Below are 27,047 nucleotides of genomic sequence, written 5' to 3'. Positions count from 1 at the left end.
GAAAAATTTCCTTTACTTAGTACAACACCTTATTAATAGAGCTAATCAGTTCCTCTGTCTGTTTTTATTGTGAATTCTTCACAATTATTAATGAAAATAAATACCACTGACTCTTGAATAATGTGGGGGTTGGGGAGCCAACCTCCTCCCATGCAAATGAAAATTTTTATATAACTTTTGATTCCCCAAAAAAGTTAACTACTAATAGCCTACCATTGACCAAAAACTTTACTTATAACATAAACAGTTAACCACATTTTTGAATATTATATACTGTATTCTTACAATAAAGTAAGCTAGATAAAATTAAACATTATTAAGAAAATTATAAGAGAAAATATATTTACTATTCCTTAAGCAAAAGTAGATTATCATCAGCGTCTTCATCCTCATCATCGTCTTGTTAAGTAAGCTGATAGGGAGGACTGAGGGAAGAGTTTGTTCTTGCTGTCTCATAGCAGCATGTGGAAGAGACCAAAAAGGTGGAAGGGGAGGCAGGAGAAGCAGGAACACTTGGTGTAAATTTTACTGAACAAAAAATCCAAGTATAAGTGAACCTGTGCAGTTCAAACCTGTGTTGTTCAAGGGTCAAATATGCTAACAAACTTATACAAACTTTTCCTGAAAAGGGGAAATGTGAACACTTCTCAACTGTTTAATGAAGTCAGTATTAATTTGACTCAAAAATCTGATAGCATTCTATAAGAGAAAAATTATTGGCTCTTTTTTTTGTGAACATATACTTGCACAATCCCAAACAAAATTTTAGCAAAGTAAATCAGTGGATACACCAAGACTAACTAACTAAATGAAATTTATTTGAAAATGAAAAATTGATTTAACATTTAAAAATTAAAATATCTAATTCAAATTCAAACAATGGAAATAGGCATTCATTTTTATAGCTGAAAAATAATAGTACTTGAAAATATTCATTTATAATAAGAACTCTCAAAATAGGAAAATTTTCTTAATTTAACAAAGGTTACAAGAAAGGACTTAACATCTATTATACTTCATAGTGAAATATTGTGTGTAGTTAAAAGAAAGCATACATTCACTAGTATTTATCTTCATCATTGAACACAAAAGGGAAGAAGAAAGAAAGAAAATTATCACCACTCAGATAACACAATGCCAATAAAGGTACAGAGAATTACTATAGTTATAAGTATATTTGATAAGGTTACAAGATCAAATGCTTACAAATCTATTATATTTCTCTATGAATGAAATCATAAATTAGAAATAAATTAAAATACCAGGTTTATTAAATACTTTAAAAATGTAAAAGAAGATGTGAAAAGTGTCTACTTTGAAAATCATGAAATACTAATGAAAATAATTAAAGAAGACCTAAATATATGAAAGAATATATCATGTTCATGAACTTGAATACATAAATTTGTAAACATGTCATTTTTTCTCAGTAGCCTATAAATTCCATAGAAATTCAATAACATTTTTAGCATAATTTTGGAGAGATTGACAAGCTGATTTTGCATCACATGAAAATGAAAATAGTTCACAATAACAAATACAATTTTGAAGAACAAAGTTAAATAAATCATGCCAAAAATATTAATATTTTATATGTATAGCAATTAAGAGGAAGTTTTATGTTGGAGAAAAGACAAAAAAGAATAGATTATATAGTTCAGGATCAGTTTCCTAAATATATAGTTAAATATATGCCCCATAAATTGGCTTTTCATATAAAAATAAGAATTTTGAAGCTTATTTCACACCACAAATCAGAAGTAAAAGAGGAGGAGGAAAAAGAAGAAAACAATTTCAGATACTTTGTAGATTTAAATATAAAAGAAAAAATAAACTTTTAGGAGAAAACCATATCATTATTAGTTGGAAATGACAAAGATTTTTAAATAAGTATAACAATAAAATAATATGTTGAAGTACATTTATTTTATATGTTTTATCTAATGTAAGTTACACATAGAGACTTACTTAAAACATATGAAATTATAGAGTAAGATAGGTCATTCAAAACAAGCCCTAAAAAGAATATGTAGAAAAGCCTTATACTTGAACAATGTATGTGCTATAGATATGATACAAAAAACTCATATACAGAATATATTTTTATTATTAAAATGCAAATATTAACACAAAAATATAAAAAAATAATAGATATAGTAACAAAAACAGCATGGTACCAGTACAAAAACAGACATATAGACCAATGGAACAAAACAGAGAACCTAGATATAAAACTATCCACATGCTTCCATCTGATCTTTGACAAAGTAGACAGCAATATACACTACAGAAAAGAAACCCTATTTAATAAATGGTGCTGCAAAAATTGGAAAACAGGAGGAAGATTGAAACAAGATCTGTATCTCTCACCACTCACAAAAATTAATTCAGGATGGATAAAAGACAAATCTAAGACAATAAATCATAGAATTCTAGAAGAAAATGTTGAAAAAGATCTTGTAAATATCAGCTTAAGCAAAGAATTTAGGACGAAGACTCCAAGGGCAATCGCATCAGTAACAAAAATAAATAAATGCAGATTGATTAAATGAAAAAGCATCTGCATAGCCAAGGACACAATCAATAGAGCAAATAGACAACCTACAGAATGAGAGAAAATATTCTTATTCTATATACCCAATAAAGGACTAATAACCAGAATCTACAAAGAACTCAAGCAAATTAGCAATAAAAAAATCAAACTACTCCATTAAAAGTGGTCAAAAGACATGAACAGAAGTTTTCAAATGAAGATAGACTAATGGGCTATAAACATATGAAAAAATGCTCAGTGTCACTAATCATCAGAGAAATGTAAATCAAAAGAATTATAAAAAAAGAAAACACACAATGAGATATCCCCTAACTCCAGTGACAATGGCTTTTATCAAAAAGTCCCAAAACAACAGAGGCAAAGAGAAAGGACCACTTATACACTGTTGGTGGTACTGCAAACTAGTACAACCTCTATGGAAAGTAGTATGGAGATACCACAAACAACTAAAAGTAAACCTACCATTTGACCCAGCAATCCCACCACTGGGTATCTATCTAAAGGAAAAGAAGCCATTTTGTCAAAAAGACACCAGCACTAGAATGTTTATAGCAGTGCAATTCACAGTTGTAAAGATGTGGAATTAACCCAAGTGCCCATAAATTCATGAATGGATTAATAAAATGTGGTACATGTATACCATGGAGTACCTTTGGCAACAATATGGATGGAACTGGAGATCATTTTCCTAAGTTAAATATCTAAAGAATGGAAAAACAAACATGACATGTACTCACTATTAAATTAAAACTAACCAATCAGCACTCATGTGCACAGACAAAAGTAAAACTCAATGGAAATCATGCAGGTGGGAGGGCGGAGGTAGGGGTGGGTGAAACCATACTTAATGGGTACAATATACACTATCTGGGTGATCATCACACTATAACTTTGACTCAAGGAGTACAAAAGCAATCCATGTAACCAAAACATTTGTACCCCTGTAATATTCTGAAATAAAAATTAAATAAATAAAATAAAATAGATTATAGACCTAAAAAAATAAAATAAAAATAACAAAATAATAGAAAATGGAAAAAATATTGGATCTAATATTTCATAAAAAAATAATACCCACATGGCCAATAAACCTACACAAATGTGATCAACTTCCTTAGTAACCATAATACACAGTCATCAAATGGATGCAATGAAAACAAGAAAACAAGAGAAAATAGTAAGTGTTGGCAAAGATGTGGACTCACTGAAATTTTTATTTAATGCTAGTGGAGTCTAGATTACTACAACTACTTGAAGAAACTCCTTGGCATTATTTTTAAAAACTTGAATTTTTGCATATTCTTTGATCTATGAATTGACCTTCAAAAAGTCTAATACAAATATAATACATATATATGCATGTTAATCAAAAGACATGCACTAAAATGTTGTTTGAAACACTATTTATAAAAATCAGTATTTATAGATATCAAAAATGCCCATCAACACAGTGGAATTGATAAATGAATGGTCTTATGTTCATACCAAAGTGGACATACAGCATTGAAAATGAACATATACAATTATAGAAATAAGATAGATGACAAGGGCACTTTGCTATTTCTCTGCTTTTTAGCCATTCTCATCCCATGTTCTCATCCTATAAAATTTATTACATCTACACAGTATGGCTACTTCAAATGAGAAGGTTTCTAGCTATTAGGGTGGTAGACTAAGTTAGCAGAAATTATTTAATGAGTACAATGTACATTGTTCAGGTGATGCATACACTTAAAGCCCAGACTTCACCACTACACAATAATATATCCATGCAACACTTTTACCACTGAAATTTATACTAATTTAAAAAAGAATTTGCAACTGCTCTCAGCATTTATACATTTAAGTTTGTTAAAGGTCCTAATATTTTTAGTATTTACTTACTAAATCTACTCATTTGAGAAATCCAGCCTCTCTCAAATATAGACCTCCAATAGAGCTCAGTGAGCATCTGCATATCTATTTCAGACCTTGTCTAAGATGCACATTGAGGTTGAAAGCAGCAGCTTTTTCATCATATGGAGAAAATTTTGTGTTTTTCTTTGTCAATTACTGGCTGTACCACCTTATGTTGGTGTTTTCCTTCTTTTTAGCATTAGATTATCTCATTTGTGAATTAATAGTACTTTCTTTACAATAGTATCTTAGAAATTAACTATTATTTATGAGATATAAATTATTTCAAGTGCTCTAAAAATACTTCAAAATGATAATTGCTTATATATAGGATCAGGAAACTTGAGAGCATTGAATCTCATTTGCTGTAATCATTGTATCTAAGTTATTAAAATATTTATTATTAAATAATTTTTATCACAGTTTGAGAACTATTGAGATGCTCAACTGTGTTAATACTGGATATGACCCAAACAATTATGATAGCAATATGTGTGTGAAAGAGAACTATACATTAACTACTAAAGCAATTATTTAAAGGTAAAAATAACAGTAGCGATTTCATAGAAATATAATATTCATAATTTTTGGAGGAATAGAAATATTCTGTTATAATTTGTTCATTTAAAAATGAGCGAGTGTGTACATTAAGTATACATACATCTTTGTTCTCATCTACCTTTAAAATATTGACAAATCCATTGGATTAATTTGTTGTCACATATTAGTCTTCACTAGGCACACCTCATTCAACTTGAATAATTTAAGCAAGGCAAATGCTTTTCATGTAACCAAAATGTTTGTATCCCCCTAATATCCTGAATTTAAAATGATATATTTTAAAACAAAAGTTTTAAATTCTATTATGACTAATGTTTAGAAGAATAAAACAGTTAACAACAGTAGGTTAACCTAAAAATACCTAAGCACTTAATGGAAATAAAATGTACAAAGCAGCTAATTTATGAAAAATCTAGTCTTATCTCAGGCTACTGTACGAAATCTGCAGGTATTCATGTAATAAATAAGAGTTGTTGTCTTGTTTGCAAAGTTTTAGTAAACTATAACCAGAAATAAAAAGTAAATAAACAAGATTTAGAAAATCAAAGAAAGATATTTCACGATTTACAAAAATAACTGCTTTATAATTACATTCTTTTTAGCTATAAAATTGATTTATAGGCCGGGCGCTGTGGCTCACGCCTGTAATCCTAGCTCTTGGGAGGCCGAGGCGGGCGGATTGCTCAAGGTCAGGAGTTCAAAACCAGCCTGAGCAAGAGTGAGACCCCGTCTCTACTATAAAAATAGAAAGAAATTAATTGGCCAACTGATATATATATAAAAAATTAGCCGGGCATGGTGGCGCATGCCTGTAGTCCCAGCTACCTGGGAGGCTGAGGCAGTAGGATCACTCGAGCCCAGGAGTTTGAGGTTGCTGTGAGCTAGGCTGACGCCACGGCACTCACTCTAGCCTGGACAACAAAGCGAGACTCTGTCTCAAAAAAAAAAAAAAAAAAAAAAAAATTGATTTATACACTTTAGGACAGATTATAAGTAACATTTTTATTATTCTCAGTTAATATTATATTTACAATGTGTATAAATCCAAAACATTAAAATTTTATGTTTGATTTATTTTAATTATAAAAGTATAGCAGCAAGATTATAAATTTGATTAGTAGAAATTAATAATTAAAACAATATTGCATGAATGATGTAATAAAGCTAAAAAATCAGTTAGTGGAGCATTTAAACAGGCCAAAGTCTTGTCTACTCTTCAATGACACAATTATAATATTTTTATATATTCATACATTGGATGTTTAATTACCAAGAACTTTGCCTAGTAACTCTTCCCCTAATGTACTGATTGAAATTTACACACTGGTTAAAGCATAATTCATTATCAATTGAAAACATAACTTCTAGAGAAACAGAGGAAGGACAATGATTGAAGAAGATTCTTAATTGTAAAAAGTTGCCAATCCTCTAGAGCCTTAAATTTTTTAACCTTCATGGTATGATACAAAAAAAAATCTGCTTATCCAAATGTTAACTTGAAAGTAGTGATTTAAAATGTATGCTTTTCTATAGTTATTTAGAGATTAGGTAGAAGATTTTTCCAGTAATTTGACATTATGAGGGAAATTTCTGTCAGAATTAGAACAGTTTTTTTTATTTAGTAATTATTTTTTATTATTTAGTGTGTTTGAAAAATGAGATACTCTTACTCGTTAAATATTCTCATTTTTATTCTACAATGATGTTAATGTTTAAGACAGGTTTACATTAATAATTACTGAAAATAAATTAATGAAACCTAAATAATGATTTATGAATATTTGCAACATTTGGGTTACATTAAAAAAACATTTGAATTATCATTACATGGATATAAATGTTCAGAGAATCAGGAATTCCTAAGATGATTTAAATTGCTTTTATATATATATGCATTTATAATTTGTATCATGTTCACTTACAATAAAAACATTAAGCATATCAAACAAAAATAAGATTTTTAAAAAATGTATGTGTCTCTATTTAAAGGAAATGAACCAGTCCTTCATAAAAACAGATATAGGCAAAACTATTTTTAAAATGTGTGAGAAAATAATTAGCATCTTGTCTTTTTACTTAAATGTTGAAATTATTAAATTTTACAAAGTGTCTTAGATAACATCTATTTCAAATGTATGAATTTAGAGTTAAATTTAAATAAGTGTAGAAATAATTCTAATGTAAAGCATCATTCAACCCACAGTAAATTCTCTGTAGTGTCGTGGTACATAAAAAATAAAGTCCTGCTATAGGAAAAGTATCTGTTCACACAACAGCCAGTTTCCTCCTTAGACACTTGTAGGTTTTTTAGATTTCATAGAATGGGAGCTTAAAATGCTAAACTTAAAAACTCAGGTGTGTAAACATATGCTCTGTCAGTCTTTTACAGTATCTGCAAGGCACACAATCAAACCTTAGAAGGCAAATGCCAAGGAAGAGAGATAGATAAGAAGTGGACTGAATCATACTGAAATTGCAATGCAATCCTAATCTAGCTTACTAAGTGGGATAATTTAGGTCAGTTTCCCTAGAATTAATACTGTAGATGGATATTTTTATACAAGTGCTTTATTGAGGAAAGACTTTCAGTAGAAACCTGTACTAGAGTGAAGAAAAAGTAGTGCAATAGGAGAAGAGGCAAGGAGAACATTTTAGGAGGTCTAAACAAGGTGAGTCCAGCATCATAATTTGTATCACAATAATTACCCCTAATAGAAAATAAAGGAGCTGGTGTGTAACATCACCAGTGAAATTAGCCAGTTGTCTCCTGCTAACCCATTATGACCTGGGGAATGGTCATAGACTCTGGGACATCAGTAGAGAAGTACCTCTGTTCTATAATGTGTCAGGCAACAATGTTTTATTCAAAACCATTAGTTACCTGAGAAGAAGTCTAACTGAATATTTTCAAAACCTCTATGGTAATAACAAAATAATCCTGAAATAAATAAGTAACACTACCTATAATTTTCATGATTTTAAAGATGATATATTTTAGGTTATTAATTATCTCCAAATTAATGTATGGATTAATTATAATTTCAGTAAATGTTCTACTGTTTATGTTGATAATGGGACTTAAATTATTAATACTAAAATTTACATGGAAATGGTGAGGATCTCCATTAATCAAGATAGCCTTGAAGAATAAGAGCAAAATTAAGAAATTCATATTTACTATGTTGTACCAGTAATTAAAATAAAATTGCATTAATATAAGTCTATACAATAGAACATATTACAGAAATCAGAAAGAATTCCACAGATACATGACCACTTGATATATGATATGTTTAGTTCCACAGAAATTCAATAGAAAAAGTGTTTCACTACAGTATGCTAAAAATTACACTTCCATATTGAAAGAAAATGAACCTCGACCTCTACCTCATACCAAACACAAAAATATGTATGTTGGATAATAAACCTTACAAGTAAAGAACAAAAAATAAAATCTTCTCAAATAAGTTATAATATACTATTTTATGTGATTTTTATATAACTAGGTGTAGTCAAAGATACACAATAAAAAAATTGAAAATTTATTTTAATGTAAATTAAGATTGTTTTTTCTAAAGGTGGAATTAGGAGAAAAAAAGGCAAACCACAGAATAAATGAAGATTTACAATACATATATCACACAAACTACTCATATCCAGATTATATAAAAAAACTTTTATATATCTGCAAGAAAAGGTAAAAATTTAAAATAAGTGACTAAAGACTTGAAAAGATACCTCACCAAAAAAATTAAAAAAAGTCTAAATAACTAATAACTTGTAAAAGAGTGCTTGCCATCATTAACCTCAGTGAAGTACAAATTAACACTGCAATTATTTACTCACACATGCACACACAACAGATGGTAAAATTTTAAAAGCTTCACTATACCTCAAAGTGTTGCTGAAGGTGTAGAGCAACAGAAACTCTTCACATGTTCCTCAGGGGGCTGTGAATTGAACAGCCTTTTTCAAAAGAAAAAGACTGCATAGATGTATTCTCTAAAATTAAAGATATATTTCCTAGTTATATATTGAAGAAATGAGTATATATGTATGAGAATAATAACGGCTTTATCAAAATAGCCCCAACTAGGAAAAATTCAAATATCAATTAATGCAAAAAGACAAAGTAATGAGGTATGTTCATATTTTGAAGTACTACAAAGAATTAAAAATGAACTATTGATGCATAAAACAAATGATGTTTATGGCAGCAAAATTCACAATTGCAAAGGTGTGGAAACAACCCAAGTACTCATCAATACATGAGTGGATTAATGAAATGTAGTATATGTATTCCATAGAATACTACTCAACTATAAAAAACAATGGTGATCTAGCACTTCTTATCCTGGTTAGAGCTGGAGCCCATCCTTTGAAGTGAGGTAGCACAAGAATGAAAAAAACAAGCACCACATGTATTTGCCATCAAATTGGTACTAACTGATCAATACTAAGGTGCTCAAATGGTAGTAATATTTGTTTTGTTGTTGGTCAGGTGGGTGTGGGGGTGGGTAAACTCACAACTAATGGATGTGGTGCACACTGTATGGGGGAAGGGCACGTCTCTAGCCCTGGCTTGGGCGAAGCAAAGTCATTACTTATAACCAAATGTTTGTACCCTCATAATATTATGAAATAAGAAAAAAGAAGGCATTGTATAGAGAGAAGAAGAAGAAAGAAGAAGCAGGACAACTTAGTCATATAACTGGATAAGTAAAATTTAGTGTGGAATGAAAGAGTTGCCCTCACTCCTTTCTGTCCTCACTCCTGCTTTGGGGAGGAAGGTTCTTTTTAACATGCTAAGAGAGGCAACTAACATTCAAATTACTTTGAGAAAGTTCTCTCCTTTGAAGTCTCTAACGCCTGAGCTGCCTTAGAGAGCAAGCTAGACACTAGCAGAGGGTACTGGGTCTGTATGAGGGAGGAAAACCAGGCAACATGGGATTGGAAAATGCCATTCAAGGCTCACTGGCTATGGACAGAGACTTCACAAGGGAAACGTAAGTGTTTTGCACCGTCCTCTGGACTTTGTATTTTTTATGACTTCTAATAAAATTGATAATGAACTACACTAGCACACCAAGATTTGACAACGGATCCCACCTGAATACCATTACAGACTTTGAGGGGCATAGTGATGAGGTAACACAATAAATCCAAGTCTCTGATGGAAAAGAAAAAGGGAATGATGAGTGTCAAAACTAACAAAAATAAGAGAACTAAAACTTTCAATGTACACATTCCCAACTAATAAGTATCATCTGAACTTCCATTAAAAAAGGATACATTTTTCTTTTAATTTTAAATGGAGCTTGTCAGAAATTCTGGCTTTCAATTCCAAGGGCTTCCTGATGTGTTGCAGAAACAGGATTGAGGGGGACGGGGTGGGAGAGGGGAGCATCATTCACATAAATGTGAATGAGAATGGTGTTCCTTGTTGGAAGTCACCTGCATTTCCTGTGGTGAAGCCATTTCTGCCTTAAGAAAAAAAGAAAGTGTCTAATGACATTTATAGTAAGTCCCCTTTTCTTTAACTTCTCCACCCCTGATTTTTGCATGAGCCATAATGAACTACTTAATGTTTCCATACTACTTATCTTTTGTTCCAGCCCCACTGAATTAGTTAACATTAAGCACATTGCCAAGCCCTTTCCTCCCCTTTTGGGTCTTGCATAAGTTGTTCTCTTTGCCAAGCAAATTCTTCCCCACCTCCCTACTACTTGACTAAATTATTTTCTTTTGGGCCTAGGATAAAACATTATTTCTTCTTTGGAACCTTTGCCTAATAATAAAATAACTATAACATATTAGAACTTAAAAAAAATGATGTTGAGTGAAAGATACAAAATATCACAACTTGTACTATTTATAACAAGTTTGGGGAATAAAGCAAAGCAACTTTTATGGTTACATGAGTCTGAAAGAGATTATTCCACTGATAACTAAAGGTAGTTCTTTATGTAGAAGAAGAATAATCTTAAATAAAAGTATGGAGATGCAGAAAGAAATTAAATATAAATAAATATTGATGTAATAAAGGGATATTAATAATTTCTATGGCATTTAAAATATATGTAAACTCAAAATATGTGACAAATTATTATAAAATTTATGAGGACTCTAAGTAAACTGTTCAAATGTATTGTGTAAGCATTGGTGAAAGTACTAATCTTTATCAAGTTTAAGGTCAAGTACACAAATAGAAATTTTTAGGATTTCCACTTAGATAATAGTAAACAAATGTACTATCAGGGTTATAGATGGAAGGATAGACTAATAAAATCAACACAAATAAAACAAGTGATAAAACAATAGTACAAATATTTAAATGCAAATATATTAGCAATCACATTAATGTCAATGGGACAAATATTCCAATTAAAAACAAGTTGTCAGATTGGATGGAAAAAACTGATACTTTTTACAATGGACAAATGTCTTTATATAATTTTATAGAATGAAAAGGTACATCTGTCACAGACATCTTATTTAAACTTAGAAATGTTAAAAGCATTTTCTCACTGAGAAATTGTTTCCTACATTATATTAAATCAATCTCAAAGCTGGAAGATGAAAATTTAAATTTAGTGTTCACAGTAATGGATTCTTAATCCATCCTTTAATTGAATTTAACTTTGGAAAATATTTCTTTATAGTAAATTGCTGCACATATATATATTTTTTTCAAATGAGCTCACTGAATGCTTTTTTTGATGAACAAAGAAAATCGCCAAACATTATGCTATCTGCGCTATGGTTCGGCTTCCTAAGAAATTCTGGTATTTTATTTTCACATTAAAAATATCAAATCACTTCTGCCTTTAAGTAACAGAATCAGGCTCTTTGCGGTAGTGAATCTAATTCTAAGCAATGTTTCAACAAGTCATTTGAAATCAAAGATGTTGTCACACTTTGGAGAAAATAAGAGCTATCTCTGATCTAGGTACTGTTTGGACAAGTGCCCACATAATAAAAAAAAATAAAAAAAATAAAACCTGTTCTTAGAATTACTTTCTGAGTACTATTATTAATAGCCTCTCCATGAATGTTTCCAAATGACAAAAGCTGGGACATAATTATCTATTATGTCAAATTAGATTCAAATTCTTTGTGTTCAATCAGCATGAATCTACAGACTGGGGTAAAGAAAAGGAGAGCAGGATGGCTTATGGCCAAATATTTATCCAAAATTCTGTGAAATGCAAAAATAATTTATAGCATTTTAAATGCATTGAGTTTTTTGGAAATGGCTATTAAAGCACTAATTTCCACTTCTGAAATGCATGTTTTCTCTCACCCATCACTATCCCCACTTCCCACCTCCTAACACAGATTCACTGTATTTTTTCTGCAGAGGGCAAGCTAAATTAATGTGATTCAGTGCTGAAGATAAACAATATATGCTATTTTAAAACTTCATTAGAATATGTATCTCTTATTCTCCAGGGACAAAGTAGTTTTATATACATTACCCATGCTGTATAAAGGAAAACAAAATTTAAAACTGAGACACGTATACATTCAAATATCAGAGGTGCCATTTATATGTTATGAGTGCTAAGTTATTTCTAAGATTTTAATTTCCTCATCTACATAATGGGTATAATCACTTCCCCTTCACAGGATTATTATGAAAATTAAATAGTGTATGCATCTATAAAGAACTTAGCCCAAAATAGGTATGTTTGCAATAAACATTACTTCCCTTACTACTTCTCTTATATTTTTTCTTCATTATGCAAACACAGCTTTGTTGTATGTGTTCTTTACTTCTTCCAAAAAAAAAAAACAAAAGAATATTTTATTGCTTTTTATTTAAAATTTGAATTCCTTCAATGTTAGCATTATCCCTCCTCTTGATCTAATTTTAGTTGCATTGGAGCCTGTGACCCAATACTTCTCAGAACTAACCAGTGAGACTAAACCTATACACAAATTTCTAAAAATAAAGTAAAAGATATAATTTTTTTATATTTGCACTAACAGATTATTCATTGACATTGTAAACTGAAGACATGGGCATTTGACAGCATATAGCTAATTTCCAAATTCAATATGTTTAAGAGAAAAAAAATAGTGATGGCAAAGGAGACTATATCTGTATCGTTTTTTCTGATGTTTGGAAATGACATTAAAGGAGATTTTGTCTCTAAATGCCATAAAATACATAGAAGATGGCCAATGTAAAAAGTTGAAATATACATTTTTCAATTTATGTTAGGATAAAATAATCACTCTGCACTCAATCTACCATTTTTCATTTAGTGTTTAATGAAAAATATACATTATCTCAGTGAAGCATTTTAATCATACCCAAATTCCTTGAGTCCAATTATATTTTTCCTCTGAGAGTGAATAACAACAATGTAACAGTGGAACACAATTTTTAAAGTGAACTAGTAAATTCCTGGAAAAATAGAACATTGTGAACTTTAAATGTTCACAAGTGCAAGATTTAGTCAGAAAACAATAGATGTCTGATGAATTGCATTTCTAAAGCTTCCTTTAAATCACTCATATTATTAAGTTATTTCTCCTTAGTGCTTTGGAAGAGAGATTTTTGTCCTAGAAAAATCTTAAATTTTGGAAAACAAAATTGCATTCATCTACACAATCACTCCTTTAGGTCTTTAGCAATTACATTTGTCTAAGACCCACATTATGCTTCTGTAATAAACATATTCTTTTTTTTTTTTATTCAAAACCCCTCTGATTGCAAATACCATTGTTTCTTTGTGGTGGTTCAATTGTTGGAGTGGGTATCTCACAATCAACCTGATTGTCCTTCTAAGTAATAGTTTGTTACTTACTGAATAGCTTGGACTTACGCTTTTTATTTTATAGCAATAAAACATTATATGCTGAGACTACTGCTTACAGAGCAACTTTTCAGTTTCATGTGTAAGACACTTATATGTGTGTTATTATTCTTTTGAATTCTACTGGACACGAGACATAGTAGCCTTTAGGTTTAATAATGTTTGAATGAGCTAGCTTGTCAAATAGAGAAATATACATTATCTGTATAATAAAATTAACAATATGATTAAAACAGGTAAGTGATGCATTTTTAAAACAATCCTTTACTGGTAAAATAACTTATGTTAGGTAGACGTATTACCTTTGATAAATACTGTGTTAAAATAAAAAAAAAATAATTAGTATGGAAATTTCCATTGTAGAAATGGTAAGATCTGGGATATGTAAATTGTGATAATCGCTGATACAGATGATTGTTTGCTTCTGTGTATTTTAAAGCGTAAAAGGTGGATAATTTTTCTTCTTAGAACAATTGAGAAAGCTTCTGTACCCATTCTGTTTAAACAAACAAACTGCTAGCTGAAGCAAATATTTGTAAATATAGAGAAAACTGAAAACTTCTGATGGCTCAAGATGGTACTGCATGACTTGTGTTTTACAGTAATAACTTAAAGACACCCTAGTCTTTGGCAAAACATAAATAAAAGGCTGGGAAGCTTTAAAATGCATTCTGAATTTATTTTAAGTTATTTACAGAAAGATTCATTATGTCAAAGGTATGCTAGATCATACATTACTCAGTCATGTAATGATTGTTTTAAAACTAGCCATACGGCTAGCATAGTATTATATCTTATCGAGCTTCTCTATAGTGGTTTTCAAACTACACAACCTGGTGGAAAATTAGCAAAAGGAAAAGGAGGTGTGATTTTAATTAAATCTTTTAAATACCTCGGCTTTTGTGGCACAGGCTTATATATTGGGGATGCAATAAACAAAGAAGGACATAGACCCTATATTTATGCCTGCTAATTTTTTCACCATTCAATTTTTGCATTTCTACCATATGATATATAGCAACTAGATGCTGGAGATTCAGTAGTGAGTGTAATAGACTCCATCCCTAATGATATGGAGTTTGGAGTCTAGCAAAAAAAAGTGACAAAACAAAACAAAATAGCAAACAAATATTTACAGAAATAGCTAATGTGGCCTCCATCTTGCAGAATCTATGGTTATAAAGTAGATATTGAATATTTATTATCAATACAGAAAAATAGATGATTTCCTATAAAGGTAATATTTCCATAAAGGAATTCTACGCCACTTTCTGTGATTGATAGATTGCTATTCAAAGCCAAAAATAGATATTTTCTTGACAGCACATCTTATCAAGAAAAGTTAAGTGAAATAAAGCTCTTTGTGTGGAGTGTATCTTTCTCATTGCTGTACCCTCCAAAAGTCAAGAACTCTATTTTACATAAAATTTAATGATGACGAAGAATTTAGAGCTCTCTATTTTACTTTGGCTGAACTTATTTTTTCCCAAATGGTATTTATAACACACTTACACACACAAAAGGATATCTTACACACACACAGAAACAAATTTATGATTTAACAGTCATCTATACACAGACACTAAGAAAGAAAAGAACATAATAAACCTGGATACCATGTGTGTTTTTGTGAATGTATGTATACATGTTTTTTCTGACTTGGCAAATATCCAGATGCATGTGTGGGGCATTATGTAATAACAACACTGTCTTTTCTTTTGAGGAATTACTACTCGAACAAACCACATTGTTATATTGAAGGCTGCCAGTCACGAATTCTGATTCTCTCTTGTCAAAGAGGTAAACTCTTAACATAACAAAATCATAAGCAAAGTTCATCATTCAAAAGGCTATAATGACTAGTTCAGTAATGGGCATGGGACCTTATGATTTGTTTGAAATCTTCTGTTAGAATAATTTTTGTGATATAAATACCACTTCTGCAAAAGCAGTAGTTAGGAAACTCACTTCCCCAAAGTTACTTGCACTAAGTCACAGAGATATGTTTGAAGTTTTACTAGTCAGACACATCCATGGGAGATGTCAATCAGAAACAAACACTATGGGGACAGAAATACCGCAAAGGAAATACCAATAAATTTTTAAAGAAAAATGAAACAGAGTCATTCAATTATTGATTGTTTATGCTGTTCATTCATCAACAAGAATGAATGAAATATTAAAGTATTTTAATACTTTCATTTTAGCAAAGTATTTTTAATATGATTTGCTAAATAGAAGTTAATGTAGAATGTTCATTAATTCAAGGTAAACATCAATTTTATTAAAATCAATTTCTATACAACTTCTTATATTATCAGAAAAGGTTTTCCTCCCAAATATAAAAACCCAAAATGTAAATTCTTGAATTTTGAATATGTCACTACTCACAGAATTTAAGAACAGGTGAAATTTTATTGACCTCTCTGCTACCTATTTTCATTGTACTTACAGACAAGATTACAAAACAAAATATCTTGTCTCCATTATAACAGCAAATTATGCCAAAGCCAGTGCAAGCAAATAAAAATGCAGGTGGTTCAAATACTCCCTGATAAAGATAGAAAGAAAAATGTCCTTCAGGTCTTACCCTCAACAGCTTCTTTTGATATCCCTGTAGAACTCTGTAAAGGAATTATTGTGAACAAAATAATTTTGTACTCCAAACAAACCTTCTAGGCATAGAAAATTCTTATATGCTGCTCTTTATAATCCTTAAAAGAGGCTCATTAGCTGTGAAAATTATCTGAAAATGTAGTAAACATTACATTTTGGAAAATCCTTCCCTACCATCAGTCTTAAAATCATGACATTATGACTATGATAGAATTGCATAGATTTTATAAAAATAAAATAAAATAAAGTTTTATTTGTTTATCAGGAAAACCTGATAAATTGTGTGTAAGTTGAATCAGTCTTTATGAAAGAAGGCAAGCATGTGCAAGATTTTTTTTGTCATTTATTTCTTATAGCCAATGATAACAAATATGTTTACAAGTATACAAACTCCATTCCCCTCTCACCCATCACTCCATACACTCATATAAATCTTATTTTGTCTTTGCTTGGCTTAATCACATTCTGATAGCATACAGGAATAAGCAACATCAAAAGCTATTGAGGTTAACCTAATGAAAATGTAACAAATAGATTTTGTTTCTAATATAGTTTAGTAATTTTTAAAGGTTTGGAATATAAACAGAAACAAACATACAAAACAAAATAAGTATATTTCTAAAAAATTCAGTTAATGTAAGTGAAGTCCACAAAGGAGGAACAAGAGAACAAAACAACAGCAAAAAGTGACAAAGGAAAAACCATCAAATATTAATATATCAATAATTACATACAATGGACTTAATGGACTAAACACTAATATCTCCAATTGAAAAGTTGACATGGTTGGAATGGATTTTTACAAGTCTCAACAATGTTTTAGAAATTTAAAATGATATTTTTAAATAAGATTTTATATTTACTTTCATTTTACCCATTGTCATGGATCACCTTTTTATCTTGTAAAAATAAGATCTTCTTTTATTTAATTCAATAGATTTAGGGGGTACAAGTGTTTTTTTTTTCTTTATTTCAGATTATTATGGGAGTACAAACATTTTGATTATATAGATTCTTTTTGTAGGGCTTGAGACAGAGTTATAAGTCCACCTATCACCCAGATAGTATACATTGGATTAACAAGTGTTTTTTTGATACATGAATAAATGTATAGTGGAGAAGTCCAGGCTTTTAGTGTACCAGTCACCAGAATAGTATACATTGTACCTGAAAGGTAATTTTGACCTCTCAGTCCCCTCTCAACCTGCCTTATTCTGAGTCACCAGAATCTGTTATACCAGTCTGTATGACCAGGTATACCCATTGCTTAGCTCCCACTTATAAGTACATGTGGTATGTGTTTTTCTATTCCTGAGATACTTTACTTAGAATAATGTCTTTCAGTTCCATCAAAGTTGCTGCAAAGGACATCATTTGATTCTTTATAATGGCTGAGTTGTGTGTGTGTGTATGATGTGTGAGTGTGTGTGTGTTCTATATCCACACATCAGTTGATGGGCACTTAGGTTGATTTCACGTCTTTGCAATTGTGAATTGTGCTGCAATAAACATATAAGTGCAGGTTTCTTTTTGATATAATGACTTCCTTTGGAAAAAAATATATATATATACCTCTTTGAAAAATATATATATCCCTTTAAATATATCTATCTATCTATCTATCTATCTATCTATCTATCTATCTATCTATCTATCTATATATCCCTTTGAATACACACACACACACACACGCACACACACACACACCCCCTTAGTATTGGGATTGCTGGATCAAATGGTAGATCTACTTTTAGTTCTTTGAGGAATCACCATACTGTTTTCCATAGAGAATGTACTAATTTACATTCCCACCAACAGTGTATAAGTGTTCTTTTTCACCATATCTGTGCCAATATCTATGGTTTTTTGACTTTTTAATACTGGCCTTCTGACAGGCTAAGGTGGTATCGCATGGTGATTTTAATTTGCATTTCCCTGATGATTAGTGATGTTGAGTATTTTTTTTTATATATTTGCTGGTTATTTGCATATCTCATTTTGAAAAATGTCTATACATGTTTTTTAATGGGGTTGTTTGCTTTTTCTCTGCTGATATGCTTAAGTTCCTTATATATTTGGGATTAGTCATTTGTCGTCGGATATACAGTTTGTGAATATTGTCTCCCATTCTGTAGGGTTTCTATTTACTCTGTGATTTATTTTGCTGTGCAGTAACTTTTTAGCTTAAGTCTCATTTATTTATTTTTGTTTTTGTTTGGAGTGATTTTTTCCCCTACATCATCTTTTATTCCAATAGCATATGAGTTACTCAAATTATAAAATGTTTTCTTTGATGTAATAAATGAGGAACAAATGTATGATTACTCCTTAGAGTAATATGTCAAAGCATGACATTTCTAATTAATAAACACTCTTTTGTTGCATATCCTGTTAGTTGAGATTATTTATGACCATATTAATAATTATATACTATTACATTATATATAATTTATCTAGACAATACATCTATTGGTACATTTTTAAAACATGCCAACTTTTTGAAATTACAGCTAGCAAAAAAGTGTAAAATATAGTGATCATTCACTTTAGGAGATACAGAATGATTTCAATCTTCATAACTTGCCACACATTGTAACATTTTGTAAATAAGTACATTAGGAAAATTGTCCAACCATTAATTGGGAAAAATTTATTTTGGGGCAGCATGCCTTATTGTTATTTTAGTATTACACAGAGTAAATTTCTATTATATATTATTAAATATTTTCAATGAGCAATATTATGATTTTCTGTTTATAAAATAAATAATATGATTAATAAATTTAGTTTTTATGGGTTATTATGAATAAAGTTTTATTTTCCAATATGTGCCTTTATGGAATGAGTCTACCTATACTTAGTAATAATTCCCTGTGACCTTGCTCAAAGAATCATGAATCCTTTCTTAATATACTGGTATTTTTTTTTTCTTTCTATTGTTGAGATCCTAAAATCTTTGGGCCTCATATACTAAAATAAAGCCAAAGCATAAAAACTGAGTTTTTATCATATGAAATATTTTACTTGAAATCAGTCCAACCTGAGTTAATTTAATTCAATCTGCATTCCTTTTTATCAAGATGATTCTAAATTAAATCCTACAAGAAAATATGCCATTATGAATAGGAAATATGAAATCTCAACAGAATCTTCCTTAAGTTCTACTTTTATTACGTAATGAAAGCAAATTCATTTCAAGTTTTCAGAGCTTGCAAGTACAGTTGAGCTTTGAACAGGGGTTTCTACTGTGCAGATCCGCTTATACACAGATATTTTCAACCAAATGCAGATGGAAAGTACAAAACATGAGGGATGCAAAACCCGCAGAAACAGAGGGCAAATTTTTCTTATAAACAGGTGCCACAGGGCCCACTGAGGGTATTGAGTTATGTGCAGATTTTGATATACACCATGGGTCCCGGAATCAATCCTCCATGTATACCTAGAGATGACTCCAATATGCTTTCATCCAAGCCAGTACTAATATACTGGTCAAAATGACTGGCTTAATGATTGTTGTCTTAACCAAAGGTTATATAATATTTTATTTTGAATATATTTCACCTGTATTATTTATTACATATAAGATGGTCAGTAACTAAACAAATGACACTTAGCATATAGATAAGTAGATGGCTAGGTGTTTGTGCTACTGTGGTAAAGTCTGATCTCAATTGCATTATAGCTCTCTAATGTTGGATACTTAAACTCTGAAGAAAAAAAGCAGACCTCATTTGAACATTTATACACACACACACACACACACACACACACACACACACACACATGATTTATCTTTAAATTCCAGTTTAAGTGTCAGAGCAGAACAAAATAAATCATAAAAATAAAATTAGGGCCGGGCGTGGTGGCTCACGCCTATAATCCTAGCACTTTGGGAGGCCGAGGCGGGCGGATTGCTCAAGGTCAGGAGTTCGAAACCAGCCTGAGCGAGACCCCGTCTCTACCAAAAATAGAAATAAATTAATTGACCAACTAAAATGTATATATACAAAAAATTAGCCGGGCATGGTGGCACATGCCTGTAGTCCCAGCTACTCGGGAGGCTGAGGCAGGAGGATCGCTGAGCCCCGGAGATTGAGGTTGCTGTGAGCCAGGCTGACGCCACGGCACTCACTCTAGCCTGGGCAACAGAGTGAGACTCTGTCTCAAAAAAAAAAAAATAATAAAATAAAATAAAATAAAATTAGAAGTAATATGGATGGGTCCCCATAGAGCAGTGTTGACATGGGCTGTTTTGAAGTCTAAAAGTCAGCCTCAGTCAATTGGCCATTATGGAATAGCTCAGGCTGGTCATGGAATTTATCACTAGTTATATTTGCCATATTTAATGTTATTGGTTTCTATTGAGTTTCTGTGTTGTTTACAAGGCATATTTTATGCTCAGTCTTTAGAAGGAAGTATTCTTTGAGGTGAGAAATAGCATTCAACCAGTGACGGATTCCTAGGCATTTTGTGAGTTTTAATGTTTTCTAATTTATCATTCTGGGAAAAACACATTTGGTTATTTCTTTATGACTTGCATCCAACATAGGCGGACAGAGGTTATACTTAACAAATAGAACCTTGATTGGAAAAAGAATTGATTCTTTTTTTAAATTTTTTAATTAATTAATTTATTTTTTCCCCAATTCTGTGGGTACAAATATTGTTAGGGCTATATATCTTGCCCCTTCCCTCCTCCCCACCCTGCTCTGCCAGAGCTTCAAGTGTGTCCAGTCTCCAAGTGGTGCGCCCTGCACCCAAAGGACTAATAACAAGAATCTATCTAGAACTTAAAAGAATAAACAAGAAAAAATCAAACAACCCCATCAAGAAATGGGCGATGGAAATGAACAGAAACTTCTCCAAAGAATTGATTCTTAAACCATGTGCTCCCAGAGACTGTGCTTCTTATAGGAAAATATTTTTAAAAAGGTGAATATTTAAGGAAATTTATTTTATTATATTCCTTGAGGATATGAGAACACAGAGAAAGTTAATAATCAAGTTTATAAAAACCTTCAAATACTCTGACAAAAAGCCAAAATAAACATGGAGTCATCACCAAGACTTGGGTATGAGGTCATCTCATTCCTAATGTTATTAAACACAGTCTTTCAAAGTGTGACAGAGCAATGGAGCCGATAACATAAAGGCCCATCTGTTAAAGAACAGGTTTGTTTGTTTTAGTATTTATGAAAATGAGAAGTAAATGCTTGATGTGTGTGTAATAATAATGACAGAGATGGACTACTTAAGCACATTCCACACGAAAGGAAAGTGGTAGACCTAAGTGATTTGAGTTTAGGACATGGGCCTGGTCTTGGGATATCCCTGTATGTCTTGTGTGTTGCTCTTATGAAGTAACTTCACATCTGCAGACTTCTGGGCTTCTCAATTAATTTGGTTTCCTTCCCCTGTCTTCTTTAATAAGAGAAAGATAGTTTGTTTTTACTTCTGACATCTCTGAGATTTTATAAAATTTCTTTGAATGTTCTTCTGTGAATGCTGAAACATTGTAATGTGTTTGTTAATAGCATTTGTTACAGGATTAGTGTATGTGTTGTCAAAGTACTCTGCAAAAAGTTAGAACATAACTCGCAAACATGTCATGTGTTGAAGATTTCTTTATCTCTTTAATGAGGAAATCAGTTAGATAATGAAGTTGGTTCCAAGGAGAATACAGAGACTAGTTTATATGCCCAGTGAAAGAAAAAAAAAGTGCTGAAATCAGATTTCTAAGTTAGATACTAAATTGTTTAATTTCCTACAGGACAGCATTGGATGTTATCTTTCGTGTTTCTAAAAATATTTTAGAATTTAAATTTTAATGTCCAAGAATGACTTTAAAAGGCATGCAGTAATTGTTTTGCCACATTTTTTACATTTTAAATAATTTATCTTAATGGTATATATAACTCCTATAGTTCCAGCTAGGATATTTGCACATCTTTCCGCCTTCTGAGGTTTAAGATGAAATGGTTTGTATCTGTACTTCATACACTATAGAAATCTCACAGTTTTTCCCAATCATTTGATGTTTTTTTGAGAGGTGTTGTCTAGGATACTAGCACCTGTGTCTCTACTGTTAGGTTCTATGGCTGATATTCTCCGTCAGTACCTCTGCTCCTTACACCAGATATTCACTCTGTAAGTTAAACAATCTCCCCCTCAAACATCATAACCCCAAGGCAATCACACATATGTAGCATTTATAGTTGAAACTTTTGAAGTTTCAAATCCTATTGAAAACATGGAAGTAAGAAACTACTGGAAACAACTTTAATTTCAGTGTTAGTAGTACACTGCACCTGACCTTTTAGCAATATATTATTCATTTGTATTTCCAAAATTTGTTACTGGTTGTGACCCCACCTCCTGCTATAATTCTAGGGACATCTCTATCCTAAGTTTCTTTATAGTTTAAAAAATTTTTAGTTTGAAAAGTTTATTTTCTTCCTTCTATGTTGGACAAGCATTATAGCAAATATTTGAAAGGAACAAGTAAGTCAGAGTTCATCATCTCTTATCTTCCAAGGATACTACCCACTAAGGTTGGAAATGGTACAAACCCTAAGTAAGTAAAATAGAAGTACAATGAACTGTACAAAGTAATTCACATTATTTTAGAATTATTAAAAACATTAAATAAGTGCCCAGCAATATATTGATTTGAAGTGATATATTTATTGCTCTGGATTAATCAGGAATTCAGGTTTGGATTTTGTTTGGACTGCGAGAGTTTTTTTCTAACGTTCTTTGCTCTTGAAAGTTTTAAGTATATTAAGGTAGTTAAGGGTCCCTGTGGAAGTGGTATGATCGTGGACTCTGAAATCAGAATGCCTGAGTTTAAATCCAGCCTCAGAAGGATGGATGACAATTGTACTTCTTTTAGTGTGGTTGTGAGGATTAAATTATTTCCCATGCATCATAAAGCATTCAGGAAATGTATCTGACATAGAATGTATTACATGGTTCATTGTTTTTATTTTAATTATTACACATAGCAGTACTATGTTAAGAAGCCTCACTATTAGTCTGAAAAATTGTATAAATTCATTTTAAATGATTATATTAATACTGCTTAAACTTACAAATGAAGATTGTGTCACTTTTCATAGACAATATGAATATGGATAGGTGATGAGAATAAAAGGAAAACACAAGTTACTTAAAATGTAGACATGTAATAGATTGAAAAGAATGGCTTAAGTGTATGAAAGGACGATACATGGAGGGTGAGACAGCAAAAACATGGAGAATTGAATTACAAAAGTTAACCTTCCAGTAACTGATTTAGAAAAGATACAGACTGTCACAAGAAAAAATATGTTCAGTCCTTAAGGTGTATTTCTTTTTTTTTCTTATCTAAATTATAATTATTTTTTAATATCCACATGAAGTACCACTTTCTTCAGAATTTTTTTACTTTTAGCAACAAATAACATTTTGATATTTGAATTTTATTTTCTAATATTATTCTATATTTGTTTAATTTACTAGTATTGCCTGATCCACATGTTTATGTACAAGATGTAGATATCTACAAGTACATCTCCATAACATAATACCATATTGTATCAGGATATAGCTTGATAGAAATTTTAAGTTTACAGTGTTTTACACAAATTTGAATTCTAGTTTTTTCTCAGTATTCCTGCTTTTACTTTGAGTAGTTGAGTAGTTACAATGGCAACACAGACTAATATCTGTCAAAATATTTACTATTAAACCAATCTTCCTGAATGAAATATCTCCCCTTTAAGAAAAGAAAAATACTATTAATGTGTCAAGAATGAAGGTACCTTTTTTTTCATAAATGTTCTAAACAAGCTATATTCTTGAAACTCTCCTGTCTCATGAATCATGCTCAATTGGAATATTCTACAGTATTTTGCCACTGAGAAATTACAATGCAGAAAAAGCATTTCCCTTTTTTCTTCATACTTTAAGGTGTCCTTGCTTAAAAAAATAAAAATAAATAAATAAACCATCGCCTCTAATACACTCCATGGAAAGTAATGTCATTAGATCATTATCACAGTTCTTTTCACTGTGCTAAATGAGCTGAACCTTTTTGACCAAGAAAATCCCGTGTTCCCTAATAGGGCATAACTAGGAAGCTTCAGCCACTGCTTGTAGCCTCTACAGTGAGATGTCCTCATTGTGTTTTTCATGTCATTATCCGACACTTAGATTTACTCTCACTTCCAAGTCTGGAGGTGGCAGTTGTAACTAATTTGCTATATCAGTTTTATGGACTTAGCTTCCTTAGTAAATATAATGTACCAAAATGAACACTCCTCAGTTTCACCTATTCTTTCTATGTGAATTTCTACAATATTCAAATTACTTCATTGTTGATGTTTTTTAAAAGGCATGTTCTATAGGAGCAGTTGGTATGAGGTTTAATTGCTCATTGTTTAAGAATAAGCTAGGAGCGTCTGAAGCATCTGGTTTTTGTCTTCGTGATACAGATATAGTAATAGATTTTTGCCAATTCAACTGAGGAATCATCATATTTTCTTTGTTTTGCTTTTTATGCCTGTTTACTGGCTTAGATAATTTCGGAAAAATAGTAGAATCTTTTCATTGACTCTATAAGATGGGGATGAATATAATATAAAGAAGAGACTAAAATATATTTTAAATATGTTTTGTCTAGAACAGAACAAACAAGTAGACATTGATCCTAAAGTATATGATCATGATAAAAAATATGAGAGTGGCATTCCTTACTGTAGTGAAAAACATTTTGCAACTGTGCAGCACACTAAATGCATTTTTACGTAGATTATACTATTTGATCCTCACACGATCATTATAAGGTAGTACTGTAAGCATTGTTATCCCTACTTTACAGAATACTGAGGCTCAGAGTGGTTGTTATTTAACCTTTCAGTGATTCAGAATAATATGGAGAATGTTATAAAAGTAAAAATTTCTGTCCACTTCTAATATCAATGGCATGAGAATCTCTGTGGGGTTATTTAAATAATCTCCCTAGGCGATGAATACTTAAAGAAGAATGAAAACTACACTTTATACTGTTTGGTTTTAGGTTGAGCCTGAAAACTCAGTAATAAAGCCATTATGACAGCACTGGTGGTAAATGTGAAATTAGTGCTGCATGAGTAAGGGAAATTGGACTCACTTTTTATGAAGGATACCTCAATCAAACATTTGCACTGGAAACCCAATCTAGTATCCTTGCAGACTGACAGACAATGCTTTAGCAAATATTCTTTTACTGGGATTTTCAAAAATATAGAACGGAAATGGGAAAGGGTCATCCAGGCAAGTTGCAGCAATATTTCCCAGATATTTTTTATTTTACCTTACTTAATTCAAAACTGATCCCAGTCAGAAGGAAGCCCCAAAGAATGACAATATTCCTTGGCCTAATAGAACTTAAACACTGATAATGGAAGTGAAGATGAAAAATTTTCCGCATGAATCTTAAGCATACTTGATTTTATCTTTTGCTGGTGTATTCTATTTTGCTTGGAGACTAGCATAATTTAGATAATCTCTAAAGAAATTTTGAGTAATATGATTCAATACTATAAAGTAATTTGCGTAATTTCTAACTCAGTTTAAGACTGGATAAAAAGGTCAGGTTTCTAAGGGAATCATTTATATTTATTTTGATGAAGTATTATATAAAAATACACTAATCTCAGATGTCCTAAAAACATTATGTCCTTTTTCTTGGTTACTTTTCTAGCCCAAGGCCTTAGAATAATAACTCAAGACTTTATTTTAAAAACCCCATCAGCACTTTTTAATGCTTGAGATACTGCATGTTGTATAAAGATTCTGTTTTAGGGGTCTGATTTTGAGTTCAGATACATGAGTACAGAGCATTACCTCTGCAATTGGAGATTTACAAGATAGCAGGTAATGCATGCCTGGTTATCTGAATTCAAAATCTAAAACTCCCAGATAATAGCCATCTTAATCACCTCACTTTGGCTCATAGCATTTTGTTTGTCTTTTTCTTTTCTTTTTTTTACATGAAATCTCTATATATCTTCCCATCACAGATCTTAGTGGATATTTTAATGTTTTCTTTAAACCATGCCTTAGGCTATAGAAGATTGTTTTATTTCAGTTAGGAAGCAAAAAATTTAGATTCATTTGATGCTAGTGTGAATCGACACTATGTGGTTAGACTACAATTTTCATAAATAATCTGTGTTGACTCAGGAGGCACTAACACAAGACATTTTGCAAACTTAAATTTGCAATAATGGAATTTCTTCATGGAGGGTTTGTATTCTTATCTCTCTCTCCTCTTCCAAAATATAAGGCAAAGATTCAGGAGTACTTAGTCATATTTTTCTATAAAAACATAGAAAGATAGTATTCTTTCTGTTTATTAAATTGTCCAGAGAATAATTCAGAGAATTGTGATTCTCAGAAACACAAAAATTTTATCTGTTAATAATTGTGTTCTCAGCACATATGAGATATAACACATTTGATAAAAAAATGACAGATTGAGCAATTATGACCTTGAGGATATTATATAGCTCCTCTCCAAACGATTTTATTTTACTTATCTTAAAGCACAGTTATGATTATTAAATGAG

This window comes from Microcebus murinus, chromosome 13 (genome assembly GCF_040939455.1).
Source record: "Microcebus murinus isolate Inina chromosome 13, M.murinus_Inina_mat1.0, whole genome shotgun sequence".
In the NCBI taxonomy this organism is placed as follows: domain Eukaryota; kingdom Metazoa; phylum Chordata; class Mammalia; order Primates; family Cheirogaleidae; genus Microcebus; species Microcebus murinus.
The sequence above is the reverse complement of the archived record's forward strand: the minus strand, read 5'-3'. Positions refer to the sequence as shown.